Genomic DNA, 13,439 nt, shown 5'->3' on the forward strand with positions numbered 1-13,439 from the left:
TCCAGAGTTCAATATAGCAGTGTAGATTGGATCCAATTGTTTACTCTACAATTTTTAAGCATAGTGTAATCAGCTCAGGTGACAATCATGTTGTGACCAGTCACCTGATTTGGCTAAAATTTTAATGTCAAAAAAGACTTAATTTACATTCACAGCAGAGATGGACAAAGGCTAAATTGTACTCTTCCATTTAGACATGGTCCATAGAGTGAGGGTTCATGTACTTGGACAGCATCATGTGAAGAAGCTTGCACAGCTGCTGACTGGCTACCTTTGTTCTATAGATCAGTAGAGGGTTTCAGTAAACTGAGCTCTCTCTCTCTCTCCAGTACCTGAGTTGTCAAATATTAAGTGACTTGTATATGTTTTAGTGGGAAAAAGGAAGGTAAACTGACCATCTAAGAGATCTCAGATTATTACTCTCATCTTAAGGCCTATTTGTGAGGTAGTAATTATATGATTGACCATATAGGGTCCTTATAAAAATACTGGTTTGACTTTGGTACTTGGGTACTAAAAATCCATTTTTTGGGGTGGAGCTCTATGCAAGAAGGTAGTTCTCTAGGACTGGGTAATCCTAGATCAGGGATACTGGGAACAGGGATGAGATTTAATATTTATTTTGATTTATAAATATAAGAAGTGCCTATTCTGGTATGTGGGTACTTATAGCTAAAAACACAATACATCCATAAAAACAACAATACCGCATTTCCCAGCCCTCCCCCCCAAAAAAAGTCAGTCTAAAAAGAAAAACATCCTCTCTTCCCACCTTCTCAAAATCCTTCTGATCATCTTAACTCCCACCAAACGCTGAGTGAACAGAAGGGCTTTCCAAGATGCATGATCTATATATTTAGGGACTCAAGTGGCACCACCTCACTGTGCTGAATGCTTCCTAAATATATAAAAATAGAAACATCAACAGCACTATATCTCTTCTCCTTTCCAGCTTGTAAAAGGTGAGATGTTTTCTGTTGTGCATTTTTGGTGGGGAGCATATTTTTTGTTCATGCATGCATGCGTGTTGGGAGGGGTGATTACGCAGTAAACATGGGATGCACCTGTTTGGGTAGAGTTGACTCAGGGCATGGAATGCCAAATCAAAGAGATGAGTTTTGAATTTAATTCTGAATACAATGAGGCATGTGGTCAATAGAGTAGGGTTAATTTGGACTGGTTTGAGAGAAGCACGCTGCATATCAAGGGAGTCTCACAGAGAATGTCCTGCCAGCCGTCTCCCCTCTTTTAAACTGAAGATAGAGCATCAAAACAAAAGTGAATGAACACTCTCTTTGGCCACACTGACTATTTGCTCAAAGATGGCAAGTAGAAAGAAAGAATTTTCCAGACCAAACTCAAGTTTTCCAGGTCAGAAAAGAGGCCAAGTAATAATAACAAAGAATAAAAGCTTTCAAAGCAGTTATGTCTTCACCCTTTAAAGCTCTTAAGAAAACTGCACAAAATTACTCCTATTAATTCAGGAAACAGCAAACATACAGCTCTTGGTAACCCATAGCAAGTATTTACTTACCCTTAGAAATTGTGATCCATTTTTGGATAAAAGCATTTTTGTACTAGGGCAATTTGATATGTGTTACCTTTCCATCAAGTTAGGTGGTGTGTTTCATCTAATGGCCAAATACAAATGCATCATATTGTAGGCTAACAGGTATTTCTCAGAAATGGTAGAAAAGTTACTGTAAAAAGCATTATTTCAGGTGTCACTCATAGATTCATGTAGTGCTGGTATACTCCTGTACTGATTCTAGCATTAATTTTCTATAATTCAGTTTTGTAAAGCCAAGTTTCATAGGGCCACATTGTGAAACCCTTACTTCACCAATGAGCAACTGCTCACACAAGTAGTCTCATTGGTTTCACGGGGACTACTCCCTGAGTAAACACTCACTATTCATATTGAGGGATTCCCAACCTGGTCCTAGCAGGCTCCTAGTCTCTAAAGAGGTCAGCTACATATTATTCAAATTTAAATAGTCTGGGTCCACAGGTAATGATGCTCCTCTAGGTTAAATTGCTTTTAAACTGGTGTACCTCTATTGACTTCAATGGAGTTATTTACATCAGCATAAGGGAAAAGGAGATCAGACCCAGAGTATTTCTCCACTAGACTTTCCTGCTTCATTCCACTTCATAACCCCAGTAAAAGAAGGTTTAATCGCTATCAGGAACTTCCTATGTCAACTATACTTCAAATTTAGCAAGTAGAATAAATTGTCCAAAGTGAGGCTGTCTAAACACAAGCCTCCTGTAGGGCACAGACCTATCATACACCTCATAGAGCTAATGAATCTCAGCTTGCTGTGTGTGAAGCCACATACAGCCATGCAGACTAAATATTCATTTATAGACAGAAAAAACAATCATGTCTAAACAGAGCTGATTGCATAGAGCCCAGGTTTTTTCCATTCATACACTACTCTGAAGTTTCTCCATTTCTTAACAGATTGACTCATTTGTCACCTTTTTGTATCCCCACAACAAACCATAAAGTAATTGCTAAAAACAATAAATACTTTTTTTTATGGGATCTGAGACAAAATGATTCATGAGTTAAATACTTCGCTAAATTATCGGAGACCAGTTTCTGGTAACCATATAAAATGGCTTGTTGTAGCCAGGTGATGTTTTTTCAAAGCACACCAATTATGTCTTTTTTTAAAAAGGGAGCTAGTCTATTCTAAAGGTTCACCCTACTCAAAGAATTACTTAGGTATCTTTGATTCTGACTATGTCTTCCCGTATTTTTTTTAAAAGGATGCCCTTGTATTGTAATCCTCACTCCTCTTCCTGAGTCACCATCACAGCTCTGTCAAGTATTTGGCACAATATATTAGCAACGTTAGGTAGATTTCATTTGCTTAAAGAGCAAAAATATATCTGTCATAACCTACTTTTGCAGCTGCTTAAGATTGTTTTGAATTTAAGGATTGGCTAGCACTACTTGAGCAACAAGTTATCCCTTTTGTGTGGTTTTGGTTAAGTAGATAGACACATTGTAAAAGGAGAGAAAATTCCAGCAAAAAGATTACTGAGCTGTAAATGACCTTATGGAAAATGTTAAATTTGGGTATGTAACCAATCTCAAGGGCAAAATGAAATGATTGCTTAAGACTCTTATTTTGAACTCATGTTAGTGTATTGTTAAATAAGTCAGAATTGTTATGATTTTTTGTAACTGTTTGGGCTATAAACCGCAGGTTGACACTTAATAATAATTGGGCAATGCTAAATTACGCAGCTAACAGCAAATGTAAGATGAGATTTAAAAGTAATGTATAAAAACCCATGAAAATGGTAACAATTTGCATCAGTGCGAAAGGACAGAATGTGATCCCAGATCAGTATGTATTACCTTTCTGTATGTGCTGTTCTTTGGTAATCAGAAATCTGAAATTAGAGAAATCTGCCTTAAACAACTAATTTGAGCTAGCCATTTGACGTCTCATTGATTCATATTATTATACAGGAGGGGCTAGAAACACAACTGGGTGTAATTTGGAGCAATGGAAATTACTTAGGAGTAGAAATTTCTCAATAAGGATCTCAAAACACATAAGCCTCGTAACATCCTTTTGAGGCAAATAGTAGCATTTACTTATTACCACAGAGAAAGCAGCCACTGATTTGGGGTACTTCCCTTTGTGAGCACCTATATCACACACTCCTTAGGCCCAGTCTTCAGAAATACTCAGTCTATGCAAACTAGAGTTAACTTCAGTGGGAGATGTAGGTACTCTTCAACTTTGAATGACAGGCCCTAGGTGTTCCAATTTAGAAGCCCAAAAAGATTGAGGCATCCAAAATCAGTGGCTACATTTGAGGGGGGAAAATGGGTCTAAATGACTTGTCCATAGTTGCATGGAAAATCTGACTATGCCAGCTTCCTACTTGCTATAACTAGATATCTAATACAATACATAGGCACATGCCAGATCCTCAGCCGGTGTAAATCAGTGTAGATCCCTTAATTTCAATGATGCCGTACCAGGTTTACACTCGCTAAGGATCTGTACCTGAATGAACATCAATCTGCAGAACATACAAATATTGTCTCGACTCTGCAGAATAATCATTCCACAAAACAAATTCTTTAGCCAATACCAGCTTTTCAGGTGGAGGGAGTTTATTATTCAGTTGGACAACATAAGCAAAAAACAAAGAAAAATTACTCGGTATTTAAAAGTATATGGAAATGTGACAAGTCAAGTATTTTTACAACAAACTATTATAAGTGAAAAAGTAAGATGTGTCAAAGTGCTCTACAAACAGTATGTAATAACTACTAGAGCCCAAAGGAGCTAATCTAAGATTAAATTTTCAGTTTTTCCTCAGAAACTCATTTTTTAATGGACTGCTGTAAGATGGTATCTTTCTCCAAATTCTGAACTGCCCCCTCCCCCCTTCTTTGCTGCTACTAGAGCATCTTTCTCTTCCTCAAACAAATTTTGAAATCAGTTTTAAGAGAAAACTGGGTGATTGGAGTTGAACTGATTGCTCTCAGGAGAGTGATAGGGACTGTGTCAGTCTTTACTAGCAGAGTAAAAAACCTTGCCTAAAATTAGGGTTACCATACCTGAACGTTCAAAAAAGAGGACACTCCATGGGAGGGGTGGGAGGATATTTGCACCAGTATCTACCAACTTGCGTTGTATTAATGTGTTATTATACTGTTATATATGCTGTGCGCTACATGTTGTCTATATTGAGTATATACAAGAAAAAGTGATATGCCTCAAAAGTGAAGTTTAATTACTTAAAGTTGACTGTACTTCTTTATATGTAGTGAGTCCTTTCCTCTCACCCAGGCACTCAAAGCAGCTCTGTCTCCCCCAAACCCCACCCCTGTGGCCAGCCCAAAAACTACAGGCCCTGACACAGAGAGAAATTTAATTCAACAGCCCAGCATGGAAATAGCCCATTCATTCATCCTGCTATATGGCTGCTGTGTGGCTCCAGCTCTTCCCAATCCCCAGGGCTGCAGCCCACCCCCCGGGGGTGTTGCTTCCTCCACCGGGCTGCAGCCGCCTAGCATCCTGAAGCAAGAGGGGCTCAGGCGTGCCAAGGTGAAGCAAGGCAGCGTCTCCTGGCTTGAAGCTGATACAGGGGGTTGGATGCAAGGGAAGGAATTCCCCGGGAGCTGAGCGGGGAGGGTGATGCAGGGGAAGGAAATCAATCCTTCCTGACGCGGGGAGGAGGGGTTGCTGATCGGCAGGGGAGGGGATAAACTTCCCCTCTGGGAGGAAAAGCCCCTCAGGCATGCTTGATCTGGGCGTGGCGGGGGGGGAGGAGGGACAGCTTTGAGCTGGGCAAGTGTTACTTTCCCAGGCATGAGAGCCAGCCATGAAGAAGAGCCTGCAGGGAGGATGCGGCTAGAAGTACTGGTGATGTGTTGCCCCTGCTGACCACCCCCCTCCCCAAGCACGGGGGAAGGGATGCGAAGCACCGGGGCCTGGGTCAGATCCGAAGGGGTTGGGAGCTCCCAGAGGCAGCGTGGAAAGGTCTGGGCACAGGCAGGGTCCGGGCTTGGGAAGGCTGCTCATTTGCACCTGGGGCTGGGGCTGCAGTGAAGCCCTTCTGGACGGGTGAAGGAGGGGAAGAGGGAGTGGGCGAGCTGCTGGCCCCAGCCCAAGTTCACTCATCGGACGCAAAGGCAAACTTTTCTTAAAGGAGCCATGTCCTTTGGTTTGTCCCCCTGCCCAGCACCCAGGGGGTCTGCAGCTGGTTTCTCCTGGCTGGAGGGGGAAACACAGATCCTGGGGGAAACACCAGGGCGTGCTGAGAAAGCCCCCGGCCCGTACTCCCGCCTGGAGCCAGCTGAGAAGCTGCCCGCCCATCTCCCTCCAACCCTCTGCTAAGAGGCTGCCCACCCCTCTGCAGCTAGCACAGAAGCTGCCGTGCCCTGGCTGCTTGTCCCCCCTAGCCCAGCTCCTTCTGTCCTGAAAATTAGAAGGACTCACATCTGCCTGCAGCCTTGGAGCTTCAGCAGCTGCAGGGACTTTGCGCTAAACAGCTGATTGGCTGCAGCAAGTGAAAGAGCTGATGAGGGCTGCTGCACATGCTAAATAGCTGATTGGCAGTTCCCAACAGCTCATGGCGGGGGTGCTAAGTCTGTGCCTATGTCTTGAATGACCAACTCTTCTTTGGGGAAAAATAATAATAGCAAAATTCCTGACGTTTTTAGATATTTAAAAATTCCTCCTGAACAGCGATTTAAGAACCAAAAAGCTGGACATGTCTGGGAAATTCAACGTATGGTAACACTACTAAAATATGCTGAGTAGGTTGACCCTCCCATTATGAGGGATAAGATGCCAAGCATGGATAGCCTTTTTCTAAACAGAGACAGCTGTTCAGCTGCTTAATCTCAAGCAGGCGTTCAAAACTCACCATCTTTGTAAGAGCAATGAAAATATCTGAGCAGAGAACATCACAAAATACAGACAAAGCAAATAACTACTCAGTGCTTAACAGCTGCCTGGAAAAGCCCCTCTTGTCAGTGAGCTATGGGATATTATGACAATAACTAAGAGCAAGTGACAATGAGTGCAGATTTGAAAATGTTCGGTCACATTTTAAAAACTAACAGTCTTTAAGAAGCAGAGAGAAAATGTGCACATTTGCAACATTACAGTGGAGAAACATTATGTAAGATGTCTTTTCTTTTTTTAAAGAAATTCCTGTAAAATTAGGAAGCTCATGGCAAATTCTAGTCAAGTGGTACATCTATCTAGTCCTCTGAATATACAGCATGCCCTAGAAGCATACAGAGCAACTTCCCAGTCTTTGGATTGAAAGTCTCCATGGAGTAACCCCACAGACCATCACCACTCCCTTCCCCTACATATCTCCACATTTACTCTGGATGGGTGCTAAAATGAGGTTTAGCCATTAATCCAGAGGTGAAAGTAAGCCGGTCCGGTCTGGTACGGCATGCCGGCAAGAGCCAGTACGCCGTGCTGGACCAGACCGGCTTCCCCAGGCTGGTGATTTAAAGGGCCCAGGGCTCCCTGCAGCAGCCGGAGCCCCAGGCCCTCTAAATCACCTCCTGAGCCCCGCTGTTGGAGGCCTGGGGTAGCAGTAGCAGCACTCCAGTGGTGATTTAAAGGGCCGGGGCTCCCCAGAGCGGCAGGAGCCCCGGGCCCTTTAAAGCACTGCCCGAGCCCTGCCGCCACTACCCCGGGACTCAGGCAGCGGGGAACGGGTGGCGCTTTAAAGGGCCTGGAGCTCTGCAGCTGGGACCTCTGAGGGTGATTTAAAGGCCCCAGGGCTCCCTGACGCAGCCAGAACCCCAGGGCCTTAAAATCTTCAAAGGCCCCTCCTCTTCCGGTTGAGGCCACACCTCTTCCAATTGAGGCCACGCCCCCGCTCAGGACTCGGGCGTACCGTTAAAACCTTTAAGTTACTTTCACCCCTGCATTAATCTCACAGGCACAGATTCAACAAAGCACTTAAGTTCATGCTTAATTTTAAAAGCATGTGCTTAAATCCAATTGAAGATGTCAACAGGATAAGAACATGTCACACCCCAAATTCCAAATGCACGTGAACATGCAATCATTATACAAGAGCTTAAAAAAAGGGAATGGAAGAAAGGACATTTCACTTCACAGACTCATTGATTGGTGGTATAACTCTGTTCCCAAAGATCAGAGGGGAAACAGGACGAGGCCTCTTGTGATTAACAGCTGTGTGTGAGGTAGATCACACAGAATCAAATTCTTCATTTGAGTAAGGACTATCAGATTGTCCCATGAAGTTGTCATTTCCACTATTCTCCTGCACTCTCAACCTTTTGGTTATTGAGACAGATAGGACAATTCCTGCAATATCCTTGAAAGACTTTAGGGGGGTCGTATTATTGCCACTGTTACTTCTGCGCTGCCATCAGAGCTGGGCGGCTGGAGAGCAGCGGCTGTTGGCCAGGCGCCCAGCTCTGAAGGCAGCGCCTCGCCAGCAGCAACACAGAAGTATAGCTGGCAATACCATACCATGCCATCCTTACTTCTGCACTGCTCTCTTCAGAACTGGGCAGCTGGAAAGTGGCAGCTGCTGACTGAGGACCCAACTCTGCAGGCAGCCGCACTGAAGGGTGGCAATACCATACCATGCCATCCTTACTTCTGCATGTGGAGCTGCCGCCAGCAGCAGCACAGAAGTAAGGGTAGCAGTACCACAACCCCCTTACAATAATCTCGTGGACCCCTCCAGCCCCAAATTCCTACAATTACAACACCCTGAAATTTCAGATTTAAATAATTGAAATCATGAAGTTTATGATTTTTAAAACCCTATGACCATGAAATTGACCAAAGTGGACCATGAATTTGATAGGGCCCTAGTCATAGCCCTCAGAGATAAAGGAAAGTGAAGGTGCTGGCCTTTTAGACAGACTGACTGTCTGGGGATATCACAGTCTAAGGGCATGTCTACACTTAAAATGCTGCAGCAGCACAGTTGCACTGCTGTAGTAGTTCAGCATTCACACTACCTATGCCAACGGGAGGGATTATCCTATTACCATGGGTAATCCACCTCCCCAAGAGGCAGTAGATAGATTGAGGGAAGAATCCTTAACTTAACTTTGCTGCCCGGGGTATGGATCTGACATAGTTATGCCGACCTAATTTTCAGATAGCAGGGGCTTATAGAGCCTTAAAATCCACAGGCAGGGCTGAGTGACGTGCGGTTCTCCACTTAAGAGAGGTGATGGCTGGGAACCAGTAGGCTAAAGTGGGTGCCCTTGGTGAACCATGGAAGGGGAACACAGGTGCAGTTACCCTGAAACTGTGACAGTAATTGTATCACGTTGTTGTTGCTAAATGTTATGGGAAGTCTTATATGGTTTACTTTGCCACAAACATACCACAGTAACTCTTATATAAGAAAGCTACTATACGGGACATTCAAAATACTACAATTAAGCTGATATTAACACCGGTGAGGGGAGGAAGAAAAAGGTTAGACCAACTTTTGATAACCTGTACTTAATAAATAACCTCATGAGTGCATGCCCACAACTGATTTTAGAAAAATACAAGGCTGGTATATAGCATACAGATGAAATAATCCTATTCGTTGCATACAATGATGTATCTTTCCTCTGCCTGAAATATTCTGGCTGAAGTTAGTGAAATTGTGGACTGGAAAAAAATAAAAACACCACAAAGCTGGCATCCATAGGGCAGAAAGTTATCCCATTCTCTTTTTGGGATCTAAAATTAGAGCCAACAATCATTTAACTATGTCACATCATGATATAATATCATTTTTTTAATGGATCAAATGCCAATATCCTTCTGCTGAATACAAGTTGAGCTTTGGTTCTATGAAATGTTTGGTCTAAGAGATAAATGTATTTTTGAAAATTGTGTGTATACGTATGCGCACACACACTAAGATCCCTCTCCTTTCTTTTATTGTAAGATTTAACACCATGAAAACGGCAGTATGCCCAATACTGATCTGCACGTACTCTCTTTCAAAACATTCTTATGATGTGCCGGCTAGTTCTTCTTTAAACAGTTTCATGACCTCCTTACTTTAGGCTAGATGTGGGATAAGGAAAAAAAAATAGTCTTTGACAGCTGATTGGCAGCTAGCCCTGATTCTGGCAAACCAGCTAACACTTTGAACCTAGATCTTGCCTGTGGGTTCACAATGACATTCAACTGAAGAAAACTCTTTTATCCATAACTTTTCCTAACTTTAGAGAGTCTATACCTATGCAAACTGTTTCTGCCAGAAAAGTGTGTGTTCCCATTACAAGAGGAAATGGAGATGGCTAACACAGCTCTAGTTTTCTTTTCTTTGCAATCTTCTCCTATATTTTGGCTTGCTACTTGCATTTTGGTTATGAGGAATTGAGCAGAGACATATTAGACCCCAATTTTCAACCTGAAACATTTCAGGCAGAGCATCCTACTCTACAAATAACAACTTACTAGTCACTTTTGAAAATGTAGGCCTTTTACTTTTTGTTTGGGTTAAGCACCAAGAATGCTTCTGAGTACAAAGAATAATTAAAGATAATTATGTTGACCCAAACAATGTGTGCATAATTACTAGGAATCATAAATTAGAGATGGAAATGAGGATCTCTAGCCTAGTCATCTAACCCAACCTAATAAAATCCAACACAAGAAGTTAGGGGAAAGGGGGAAAATAAAGAAACAAGCCATAAAATATTTAGTGATGTTTGAGATTGTTTCGTTGCTGCAACAGCAGCAAAGTATGCAGGAAGGCCGTGTATTGGGCACTGGACTTGGACTCCAACAGACCTGGGTTTAATTCCTGGCTTTATCACTGGCTTGGGCAAGTCATTTGCCTCCCTATGCCTCAGTTTCCCCATCTGTAAAATGGGGTAATGATGCTGACTCTCCTGCTTTTGTAAAGCACTTTGAGATCTATGGATGAAAAGTGTTATATAAACATTAGTCTGTTTCAGCAAACTGCTGCTACCACTAGGACGAAATACATTTTCTTTACCAAAAAATCTATACTTTTAAAGGACGTGCAAATGCTAAAGTCTGAAAATAAACAGTTCTGAGATCCTGCTGCATGCCTGGGAGTTCTGAAAGGCATTATGCCTCCTTGATGTACAATCCTTCCCAAAGTTTCCCCATGGGATACCATCTCAAACTCGGCCATTGGCTAAAAGCCACAGCCTAGCCTATAAGTATTCCATTTTTATTTCTACAGACATTTTTTAAAACATCTTTCAGGGCAATCAGATGTCTCTCTTCCTAATTAGAAGCATTAGAATATGAGAATTCATATTAGAATATGAAGCCAGGAGTTCCTGTGCTATTTTGACACTTCCACAATTATAAGTGTTTCTATCTATAATGAACTTTGTAGGGTTAATATAGCGAAGCTAAAAGTTTCTGTGGTGTTTTAGCACTAAAATAAAGCTCTTGGAGCAGAAGTCTCTGAGTGTTGCTGCAGGAAATGCCTGCAGCATAAAGTGTCCTTTATAACGCTAAACTGCTGTTCAGGCTACTTATTCATTTTAATCTGTTAAAAGTATCTTAGCCAGCAACATCTTAAGAACAATTTTATCAGCTTATCTGTGCTAGTAAGAAGTACAGCTTAGGACAACCTCTCTGGAGCACACAACATTATAATAGCAGAAGTGGATAAATATCTTCACCCTAAAAAGCAAGAAGAAGCCTTTGCTCAGAAGGATGCATCTTTTCAAAAGTACTGTGTCTATCAGTTAATGGATTCTCTATATCTTTGGTCAGAGTGGGAAAAAACGATTTATTTTAGAAACAGCTATGAGGTCAGTCATAATTCATCCTGCTGCGGTCAGTGGTTATTGGAGAGTTATTTATGGTAATTTCTTAGCAGTTTCCTGATGAAGAAGAGATTTGTTCTCTTTAAGCTTCTTCTTAAGGTGCCTTGTGAAATAAGTTATTCGAGGGCTGAAGTATCCCTTAAAGCCCAGAATTAGAAACCACTATAAATGGAAGTGGAAGGCTGGTTTGATTTACCCAACAAAAAATTTCTTGTATTAAAATGTTTAATCACTGAGACTTATTAGGAAGATTTGGCAAACAGATTGAACCTGTTTTGTGGCCATCACAACTAAAGACATTAATAGCTAATAACGTGTATTATTTGCAGCCAGAAATATAATGAACCAACACTAACTTGTTTGTTAATTGCAAAAAAAAGTACCACAAATGACTGCAACTCTCCTCCCCCTTAATTTTAGCTATGTATGTGCATTTCTCATCAATATATAAATGGGTTTAATGATCTTACTAGTTTCACTAATCTAGAAAATCTGGTCAGGTGGTACTAAGTGAATGGGGGAATCACAGCAAGCAAGCTATTTGCTTTCATTTCTTTGATGAGGTTTTCCATATTTCTATCCTTTTAAAGTAGAGAGAATATATGGTGTTTTTATATGGGAAATGTTTTTGCCTTCATCTGAGGCAGACAAGGGCCAGATCCTCAGGTGGTGTAATTTGGCATAACTCTATGGAAGTCTTTGCTGATTTACATTAACCAAGGATCTGGGCCATGGAGTATGCTCATACACTTAGGTGAAGGGTGCTACATGTAACCAATGTAAAATTTGACAGGTATGTGACGCAAACTCTTTTAAAGCAGATATTTGGGAACTGGATGTGGCAGATTGGTTCTGGAACATTCCACACAGAGCATATTGCAATGCTCCTTTTAGCATTTCTGTGCACTGTGCAAATAGAAATCATTGGGAAAAACAATTAAAATACAAGAGCCACATATTTAAAAATATATTTGACAAAAAAAAGAATGGCCCTCCTCTAAACACAATATTGGTAATAAAACCCCTCAGCCCGTTGAATATTTTTGCAGAAAAAAGCAGAGGAAATAGGAGAAAGGATTGAACAGCAGGTGCATTTTACAGCTGCAATCTTCCCCCTACAGCCGACAGAGATGGCCCTACATTACATCAGTATTTGGAACAGAATTCAAAGTCTTTAGATTATATCAGAATAAAACCTGGCAAGTACTTATGCCTTGTTCATTGTCTCATTTATCTTGCACGTGCATACAGTGATGAACTGCACAGAACCAGGAAGCTTTAGATCTCTGTGCCATGATACACTAGGAAGAATATGTTCTTATAACCAAAAATTATAATGCAGTTATAGGAAACACAGGTATAGAAATGCACTTTTGTGATATATATCTGTTTTAGGGAAATGTTTTTGTCTTTCATAATCCTCGCTTTCACTTCTTTTAATCAATATTTTACTCCTTAAAAGAAAAACGCCCTTGCACCCCTGTTAGGATAAAGGAACAATTTCCAATATTCCTTTCAAGAAGATGAAAATTTCCCTTGGAGCTAAAAAGTTAGTGGGGGAAAACTGAAGCCTATAAGGCACCATCATGTGCTTAAAATAAAGCATGTGCTTCCATCCTTTGTTTAATGAGGATCATAATGACAAGAACACATTGGACTTGATTCTGCAAACACTTATGCACATACGTAACTTTACTACCACCGGTAGTCATGGAACTATTCACAATAGTAAAGTGAAGAATATGCGTAAGTGTTTGCAGGATCAGGACCTTGAGGCTTAATTCTCACTACTGCAACTGCATTACCTTCAGTGGATTTACTCCTCAGTTATACTGGCATAAGTAAGAGGAATATCAGGGCTTTACTATACTACTTGGCATCAGTCATAGCCATTGAATTAATTTTTAAATTGACATTTAGTGACCCATAACCACAATGTAGGAATAATAAGATTATGTACCATATCTTGAGCCAAGATACCTGGATTCAGTTCATTGCTCTGTTATATGGATGCTGTGTTGTTTTAATCATTCTGTGACTCAGTTTCCCCATCTATAAATTAATATTTTATCTATCTTGCAAAAGTGTTGCAAAGTTTATTTCTTTAATGTCTGTAAAG

This window comes from Eretmochelys imbricata, chromosome 9 (genome assembly GCF_965152235.1).
Source record: "Eretmochelys imbricata isolate rEreImb1 chromosome 9, rEreImb1.hap1, whole genome shotgun sequence".
Lineage (NCBI taxonomy): Eukaryota > Metazoa > Chordata > Testudines > Cheloniidae > Eretmochelys > Eretmochelys imbricata.